Raw genomic sequence first — 10,267 nt, 5'->3', positions numbered from 1 at the left:
TGTGTGTTTTGATGTACATGTGACTAGTAAAGAAATCTTACCTTATACACAGATGTATGCGCAAAACATCCTTTACTTGCTTAATTAATATCGGGGAGCTCTGTCCTTGCTGGCTCCTCCCCCTTATTCCTTCCCCACTTCCCCCGCCCCCCCCCCCCCTCTCCTCCCCACCCCTGGCTTGTCCCTTTATTGAGCTCAGCCTCTGCTTTGGCCAAATACCTTTGTTAAATAAAAAAACAGAAAATGCTGGAAACACTGAGCGGGTCGGGCAGCATCTGTGGGAAGAGAAACAGAGTCAATGTTTCAGGTCGAAGGCTCTGTTCGCTTAACTCAGTTTCAGTTAACTGAGGCGTTGACTCTGTTTCTCTCCGCACAGATGCTGCCTGACCTGCTGAGTATTTCCAGCATTTTCTGTTTTTTTTTAATTTTAGATTTACAGCATCTGCAGTTTTTTTTATTTTTAAAGAATCAGTGGCACAGCCTCACAATGCCAGGGACGTGGGTTCGATCCTGACCTCCGGTGCTGCCCGTATAAAGTTTTCACCTTCTTCATTTCCCTTGGGTGCTCTGGTTTCCTCACACCTCGCAAAGATGTGCGTGTTGGTAGGTTAATTGCGGAGAATCTTGGGAGCAGTTGATGGGAATATGGAGAGAATTATAAGTTTCAAAGTCGAGTTTATTGTCAGATGCACAAGTCCATGTGTGCACAGGTGCAATGAAAAGCTTACTTGCAGCAGCATCACAGGCACATAGCATCAGATAAGCAGCATTCACAAGAAAAACATAAATTAAACATAAATTATACATAATTTTTACAAGAAAGAACACATTTGGACAAAAAAAAGCAAAGTCCATGTTAGTGCAAAGTGATCAAAGTGGCCATAGTATTGCTGAACTGTAGTGATTAGGGTTTTGCCGGTTGGTTCAAGAACCGAATGGTTGAAGGGAAGTAGTTGCTCTTGAACCTGGTGGGGTGAGATTTCAGGCTCCTGTACCTCCTGCCCGATGGTGGCTGTGAAAAGATGGCATGGCCCGGCTGGTGGGGTCTTTGATGATGGATGTTGCCTTTTTGAGGCAGTACCTCCCGTAGATACTACCGACGGTGGGGAGGGATGTGCCCGTGATGTATTGGGCAGAGTCCAAAATGGGATTGGTGTAGGATTAGTGTGAATGTGTGGTTGGTGGCTGGCACAGACTGAAGGGCCTTTTTCTGTGCTGTATCTTTATGTCTCATAATCAATGCCCTTCCTATTTAACGCCAGATCATATTGTCTATCATCACCACCTCCCCACCAACTCCAACCCTTCACCATCACAAGAAGGTCGAGCTGTAATCAGACAGGGGACAGATGGAACACATTAGCTCCTGAGAATCTATGCCAGCAGATGTAATGAAGGAAAACAGGCCACCTTTGCAGTTTTAACATAAACCTGTGAGCTCTTCTCAAAACCACCGGCGTTGTGAGGTTTGATTCAAGCACAGCTGGTTATCTGTCAAGGGTTTATGACGCTATAATTAGTCCAAGCATTGCAGAAATGTAACTAGCCACCTCTCCGCGTTGTGTGAAATGAAAGCATTAAATGCCGACTCGGTGAAAAATGCCTTTGGGCTGACGTGGGCTGTTTCGCTGACTGTCCCATGTAAGGAAGTCAGCCCTTGACCTGGGACTTTGATTAATCTTTATTGCAGCATTGCCAGGCAGTAAAACATGCTGTTCTTGTCACAGGTTTGTATGTGCAACAATATTCCCAAAAATCCATGTTGTGTACTCTTTCTCTGCAGACTGGAAGAGGTTGGGTAGAGTTTCAGATGTATTTCCCATGTCGCCAATGATTTTCTAAGCCAACCACCTGCAAAGCAAATGAGTTAAGTGAGGATATATTGTCCTCAGGGGAAGATCGGTGTAGATTTACCAGAATAACGCTTATATTCCAAGGGTTAAATTACAAGAAGAGATTGCCCCAATTAAGATCATATTATCAGAAGGTTAAGTGGTAATTTGATTTGGATTTTAAAGATATTAACAGGGACTGTGGCAGGTAAAGAGAAATTATTTCCATTGCTTGGTGAGTTGAGAATCTTGATCAAAAAATTAGAGGCAGCCTTTCAGAAGTTTGGAAGCACCTGCAGACAGTACAGAACCTGTGCAGACAGTAATTGTTGTATGAACTGTGGTATAATGGAGGTGTAATGGTTCATTAGTAATCTAGAGGTTTAGCACATAGAACATAGAACAATGCAGCACAGGAACAGGCCCTTTGGCCCATGGTGTTGTGCCAAACTAATTAAGCTAAGGACATTTAATCCCTTCTGTCTGCACATGATCCATATCTCTCCATTCTCTGCACATCCATGAGCCTCTTAAATGCATCTATCGTATCTGCCTCCACCCCTACCCCTCACAGCACATTCCAGGCACCCACCACTCTCTGTGTGAAAAAACTTGCCCCTCACATCTCCTTTGTACTTAACCGCCTGCCTCTCACCTTAAATGCATGCCCTCTAGTATTAGACATTTCGACCCTGGGAAAAAGATACTGGGTGTCTACTCTATCTATGCCTGTCATGATTTAATAAAGTTCCATCAGGTCTCCCCTCAGCCTCCGACACTCCAGAGAAAACAACCCAAGTTTGTCCAACCTCTCCTTATGTATACATGCCCCTCTAATCCAGGCAGCATCCTGGTAAACCTCTTCTGCACCCTCTCCAAAGCCTCCACATCCTTCCTATAATGGGGCAACCAGAATTGAATGCAATATTCCAGATGCAGCCTAACCAGAGTTTTATAAAGCTGCAACATAACTTCCTGACTCTTGAACTTAGTGCCTCAACTAATAAAGACAAGCATGTGATAACCTTCTTTAACACCCTATCGACGTGCAGTCACTTTCAGGGAGCTATGGACTTGGACCTCGAGATCCCTCTGTACATCAATGCTGTTAAGAGTCCTGCCATTAACTGTGTACTTTCCCTTTTACATTTGACCTCTCAAATTGCAACACCTCACACCTGCCTGGATTAAACTCCATCTGCCATTTCTCTGCCCATATCTGCAACCGATCTATATCCCGCTGTATCAAATCACATCAACTGGGAACTTTAATTCAGTTAACAATCTGGAATTTAAAGGAAAAGGAACAGACATTAGTAATGACAATTACAATATCAAAGGAGTGTTGCTAAAACCTGTCTGGTTTACTAATGTCCTCTGCTGCCATCCTTAACTTGTCTGGCCTATATGTGACTCCAGGTCCACCGTTGCGTATGACGCTGAAATAGTCCAGTAAGTCGTTCTGTTCAGGGGAAGTAAATGCTGGTCTTGCCAACACTGTCAAGATCCCTAAAAAAATGGGAAGCCGTTAAACTTAGATGATAAAATTTTCGGTGTTATTAAGAGATCTGGAGAAAGCCCATGGTGTAGAGTTCAACAGATGAGTCATGATCTCACTGAACAGGATAGAGGACCCCCTTGTGATCCTGCGTTCCCATGTCTGTCTGGCCTTTCATGGGAAAGCAGTACATGGGATATTAATATTCACTTCCTTGAAATCTGAAGTCATCCGTGGAGATCTGGTTAATCATAATACCAGTGAAGGAGAGGAAAGGGTAAATATTTGGAGAAACTCTCAGCCAATGGGAAAATATAAGACCTAAGTCTTTGAAATACATAGTCCATCTGAAAACTTCTAAAGAAGAACAAAACTACCACATAAGAAAGACAGGATCAGGCCGGTGTGTGGTAAGGTTATGGCCAATCCTTTATTTTCCTAAGCAGTCTCCATATCCTACGATTCCCTCAAAGTCCAAAGATTCATCAGTAAGTTTTGATCCATCAGTGACTGGGTGTCCACCACCCTCCGAAGGGGAGGACACCAAAGGTTCACAGTCCTCCATCTGAAGATGTTTCTCCTCATCTCCGTCCCAAATGGCCGGCTTCTGATCCTGAAATTACCTGCCCTTGTTCCTCAGCCTCCGGCCCAAGGAAGCAAATTCTCAGCATCTACCCTGCCTGTCCCGGAGAGTCTTCTCTGCTGCAAGGTAAAGGCCAGTCTTGCTCCATTGCTAATTGGGCGACAGAGTGGCATGGCGGGTAGAGCCACTGCCTCAGAGCGCCAGAGACCCGGGTTCGATCCTGACCTCCGGTGCTGTCTGTGTGGAGTTTTCACGTTCTCCCTGTGACCAAGTGTGTTTCCTCTGGGTGCTCCAGTTTCCTCCCACATAGAATCATACAACACAGAAACAGGCTTTTTGGCCCAACTGGCCCATACCAACCAAGATGCCCATCTGAGCTAGTCCCATTTGCCCGTGTTTGGCCCATATCCCTCTGGATCTTTCCTAGCCCTTTACCACCCCAAAGCTGTGAGGGTTCCTGGGTTAATTGGCCTCTGTAAGTTGCTCCTAGTGTATCGGTGAGGGGTAGAATCTGGGGGGAGTTGAAGAGAGTGTGAGCAGAATTTAAAAGATGGGATTAATGAACAATGAGTGCAAATGTGTGGTTGATGGTCAGTATGGAATCAATGGGCTGAAGGGCCTGTTTCCGTCCTGTACCTCTCTACGACTCTCTGCACAGTACAATCAAGGTTAACTGTACTCGCCCTACCAGAGATATTCCCCTTGTTCTACCCATCCCTGCCCACATTCTTTTCTTCCCAGTTCTGACGAAGGGTCCCAGACCTAAAATGTTAACAACCTTTCTTTCCATAGAACAAGGAGTAAAATGATCAGGGCATTGAGAACTCTGTTATCAATGTCTGATTAACAATTAGTTGAGTAATATGGAGACACAGTAGACTGCAGATGCTGGAATCTGGTGCAACAAACAATCCGTAGGAGGAACTCAGTGGTCGAGCAGCACCTGTAGGTTGTGTAATTTCTTTACTTTCCAACTGGACATGAGAAAGTGAACGCACTTGGGGATGGACATGTTGGGTGAGCACAGGTGAGAACATGAAGATGTCAGAAGCAGGAGATGAAACCTCCAGGAAAACATCCGAGCAGATTCGGGAACTTTAGTTCAAGCTTTGTTAGTTATTACTTGGTTGCCGTGGCATCGTGAGTTGTCTATTTTCTACAGGGCTTTTGAGAGGCAGTACTAAGAGATTGGGCCTGGGGCCTGTGTCCAACCTCAGCTGAGACAATGTGGAAAGAGATACCAAGATAGAAAGCAGTTCAGAGACAGGGAAAGAATTTGCATTTAAACAGGACCTTACACTATCTCCTTACACCTTACAGCTACTTTGGAAATGGAAACACCACCACCTGCAGATTCCCACCCAAGGTCATGCACCATCCTGATTTGGAAATGTGTCACTGGTACTTCCTTGTCACTGGGTCTAAATCCTGGAACTCACTGCCCAAGGACCGCAGTGATTTAAGAAGACAGCTCAGAACCACTAACTCCAGGGTGATTACGGATGGGCAACTAATGCTGACTTTGCCAGCAATGCCCACGTCAATGCTCCTAAGAGTCATGCCATTTACTGTATACTTTCCTCTGATGTACAGAGGACTGACAGGTCAATGTGGGATTGGGAAGAGCAGTAGGGCAGCACGGTAGTGTAGCCGTTAGTGTAAGGCTACTAAAGCGCCAGCGACCCAGGTTCAATTCCGGCTGCTGTCTGTAAGGAGTTTGTATGTTCTCCCTGTGTGTCTGTGTGGGTTTCCTCCGGGTGCTCCGGTTTCCTCCCACATTCCAAAGACCTACAGGTTAGGAGCTGTGGGCATGCTATGTTGGCACTGGAAGAGTGGCAACACTTGCGAGCTGCCCACAGAACGTTCTCAAGTAACGCAAAAAGATATATTTCACTGTGTGTTTAGATGTACATGTGACTAATAAATAAATATCTTAAAAATGGCATGCATCTGGAGACAGACAGAGCACAGGAGGGCTGCAGAACAGTCACCTAGTCTACACTTGGTCTCGTAGACGTAGAGGAGGCCACATTGCGAGTACCAAATGCAATGGACCGGGTTTGGAGAAGATGCCTCATCTGGAAGAGCTGTTAAGATCCTTGGACGGTGGTGAGGGAGGAGGTGTAGGGACAGGTGTTGCACCTCCTATGGTTGTGGGGGAAAGTATCAGGGGAGAGGGAGGAGTGGATGGGAAGAGAGTGGTCCCTGCAGACCACTTCTGCTTGTCGCCCTTATGGATGTGAAGATCCTAGACCAGAATGGTTCAAGTACTGAGGGTTTAGACTGGAAAAGCTGGGGTTGTTCTTCCTGGAGCACGAAAGGTTGAGAGTAGATTGGACGTATAAAATCATGACTGGTCTAGATAAGTTTGATGGAGGGTAGGTGGTTCCTGTTAGCAGAAAGATCAGGAGACACTAATTAAAAGATACAAGGAGGTGGGAGGAAAAAATATTTTAATGTAGAGAGTGGAAATGATCCGGAATTCACTGCTTGTTAGTGTGGAGAAGGAGAGTCGACCAGGGATTCCAAGAGGAGATTGGATCGGCACAAGTGGGGAAATAACTTATAGAGCTAAGGGGAAGGGCAGGGGGATGGGTTGGGTTGCATTGCTGTACAAGGAGCCATCACACACTCAATAGGACCCCTTGCTCTGCTGCGGTGATGCTGGGCCACAAAACACATTGCTGTTTGAGGGACTTTACTGCAAGCAAATTAGCGGTCGCATATTCTGCATCACAGTAATGACTGCATATCAGAGCGTGCCGTTGTTGGGCGTTAAAGATGTTATTGAAATGGACGTTTGCTCCCCTTTATTTTTACCACATCATGGCACTGCAGGCACGGTAGTGTAGCGGTTAGCATAATGTTATTACAGCTCCAGCAACCCGGGTTCAATTCCCGCCGCTGTCTGTAAGGAGTCTGTACGTTCTCCCTGTGTCTGCGTGGGTTTCCTCCGGGTGCTCCGGTTTCCTCCCACATTCCAAAGACGTACGAGTTAGGAAGTTGTGGGCATGCTATGTTGGCGCCGGAAGCGTGGCGACACTTGCGGGCTGCCCCCAGAACACTCCACGCAAAAGATGCATTTCACTGTGTGTTTCGATGTACATGTGACTAATAAAGAAATCTTATCTTATCTTATCTTATCACATTTTTCTACACAATAAGGATTAACTTTCAAGTTTGCACTGTCAGAGGGAAAATGTTGAAACACCTTAAAGGATCACAAGTCCTATACACACTGCAAATGTGAACACTTACACTGGCTAGAATACAAAGTTTACAGTAACTACGGTTTGGTAAAATCTAAGAAAAAAGTTGGTTCATTATTAAAATCAGTTTGGTTACAATATCAGGGAATCTGGCACGCTGGCTAATACAGGACTATGACTCCACACCGCAGGGCAACCAAGTTAAAGTTAATAAGTACTATTGACTAATCTGTGTTGTAGATAATAAATATTACCCACGTCGCAAAAGCAAATTTGGAAGCTGCTGCCCAGGAAAGGAGATAATAGATTAGAGTGAAGGACTTTTCTGTACATGTTTCGATCATTAAGTGTGATCGATGTTGGTCCATCAAGTCATTCACCGAAATCCCAGGCATTAACTCGTTGAAATCTTGCCTCTTGGGAATATACAGTGTCTATCGGAAACAGGCCATTCACCCCAACAGGGCCTTACATAGAACATAAAACAGTACAGCACAGGAACAGGCCCTTCGGCCCACAATGTCTGTGCCAACCATGATGCCAACTTAAACTAATTCCATCAGGCTGCACATGGTCCATACCCCTTCATTCCCTGCCTGCTCATGTGCCTGTCTAAATGCCTCTTAACTGTTGCTATTGTATCTGCTCCCACCATTTCCCCTGTCAGCAAGTTCCAGGTACCTACCACTCTCCGTGTAAAAAACCTGCCTCATAAATCTTTAAACTTTGCCCCTCTCATCTTAAAACGATGCCCTCTCGTATTTGACATTTCCACCCAGGGAAAAAAACTCTGACTGTCTATCCTGTGTCTGGCTCTTGCAATTTCATAGACTTCGATCAGGTCACCTCTCAACCTCTGACACTCCAGAGAATGGCCTTCAGAATCAGAATCAGGTTTATTATCACTGATATATGTCGTGAAATTTGTTGTTTTGTGGCAGCAGTACAGTACAAAGACATAAAGACATAAAAATTACCATGTTACCAAACAAAAAATAAAATAGTGCAAAAGAGGAATAATGAGGTATTTGTTATTCATGGACCGTTCAGAAATCTGATGGCGGAGGGGAAGAAGCTGTTCCTGAAACGTTGAGTGTGGGTCTTCAGGCTCCTGTACCTCCTCCCTGATGGTAGTAATGAGAAGAGGGCATGTCCCGGATGGTGAGGGTCCTTAATGATGGATGCCACCTTCTCGAGGCACCGCCTCTTGAAGATGTCCTCGATGGTGGGGAGGGTTGTGCCCGTGATGGAGCTGGCTGAGCCTACAACCCTATGCAGCCTCTTTCAATCCTGCACATGGGAGCCTCCATACCAGGCGGTGATGCAACCAGTCAGAATGCTCTCCAATGTAGATCTATAGAAATATGTAAGAGTCTTTAGCGACATACCAAATCTCCTTAAATTCCTAATGAAGTAGAGCTGCTGGCATGCCTTCTTTGTGATTGCATCAGTGTGTCGGGCCCAGGATAAATCCTCTGAGGTGTTGACGCCCAGGAACTTAAAGCTGCTCACCCTTTCCACCGCTGACCCCTCAATCAGGACTGGTGTGTGGTCTCCCCACTTCCCCTTCCTGAAGTCTACAATCAGTTCCTTGGTCTTGCTGACATTGAGTGCAAGGTTGTGTAGTTGTTTGTAAGACCCTTGTGTCATTGACTTCGACCAGTAAGATGAAATGACCTGTTCCTGGGCAGTAGACTCTCTATAATTCTGTAACCAGATTACTTACTTATTACTACTCTCCTTCTGCGTCATAAATATTCCGTGATTCTGTTCTAAAGAATTCATCTTTAGCTTGTGAGAGGTAAGATGGTTCATATCCAATGAGTGGGGAACTGAATCTTGTGTGAGTATGGGTCATGATACCAGTCAAATAGAACTGCTGGACCCCTCTGCAGTTTGCATTAAGAAAGCCAGTCATTTCTTGATGGACTTTTTTTCCTGTCTGACCTTCAGGTAACCTAGGCACTCCTTTGGCAACCACAATTAGCTTGGAGATGATTTCAAGATTTGGCTGCTTAAACTAGTTCCCCATAGGAAGTGCCTCAGCAGGTGTTCCCAATGGGTCAGTTCATGTTCCATGCAACATCGCATTAAAACCACACTGTAGGCTGCATCAAACATTGATTCTTGGAGTGTGTGCATTGCTGACGGGGCTGATTCATCAGTGGTCCAACCTTCCACCTCAGCACCACTTTCCAGCATTATCCCCATATCCCTTGATTTCCTTAATGTATAGAAATCTCATGGTCTCAGTTTTAAAGAACATAGTGACCAAGCCTCCACTGCCCTTCGAGGTGGAGAATTCCACAGGTTCACCACCCTCTTAGTGAAGATGTTTCTCTTCACCCCCGACCTAAGCAGCTACTCTTTGTTCTGAGACTGTAACCAGCGTCTGAGATTCCTCAGTCAGGGTGTTCTTTTTTTGTATAACTTTTGTGTAATTGATGTTTATCTTGTGAATGTTGTGTTTCTGATGCTATATTCCTGTGGTGCTGCTGCAAGTAAGTTTTTCATTGGTATTGGTACTGGTATTGGTTTATTCTTGTCACTTGTACCAAGGTACAGTGAAAAACTTGTCTTGCAAACCGATTGTACAGGTCAATTCATTACACAGTGCAGTTACATTGGGTCAGTACAGAGTGCATTGAGGTAGTACAGGTAAAAACAATAACAGTACAGAGTAAAGTGTCACAGCTACAGAGAAAGTGCAGTGCAATAATTGCATCTGTGCCTGTGTGTACTTGTGCATATGACAATACACTCGACTGTGACTGTGGCACCTCAAAAAAATAATGAGGTACGATCCATGAACCCATGAACATTATTCCTTTTGTTTTGCACTAACTATATTTGTAATTTATAGATTTTCTGTCTTTGCACTGTACTACTGCCGCAAAACAACACATTTCTCGTCATATGTCAGTGATCATAAATCTGATTCTGATTCCCTGCATCTGGCCTGTCAAAGCCTTTAAGAAGTTTGTTAAGTTTCAAAGGGATCTCCTCTTTCTGTGTAGAGTTTGCACCCTCTCTCTATCAAGTTTGCATTCTCTCTCTCTGTGGAGATTGCACTCTGTGCAGATTTTGCTCCTTCTCTCTCTCTGTGGAGTTTGCACTCTCTGTGGAATTTGCTCTTTCTCTCCCT

The sequence above is a fragment of the Pristis pectinata genome, chromosome 6, assembly GCF_009764475.1.
Source record: "Pristis pectinata isolate sPriPec2 chromosome 6, sPriPec2.1.pri, whole genome shotgun sequence".
NCBI lineage: Eukaryota > Metazoa > Chordata > Chondrichthyes > Rhinopristiformes > Pristidae > Pristis > Pristis pectinata.
The sequence above is the reverse complement of the archived record's forward strand: the minus strand, read 5'-3'. Positions refer to the sequence as shown.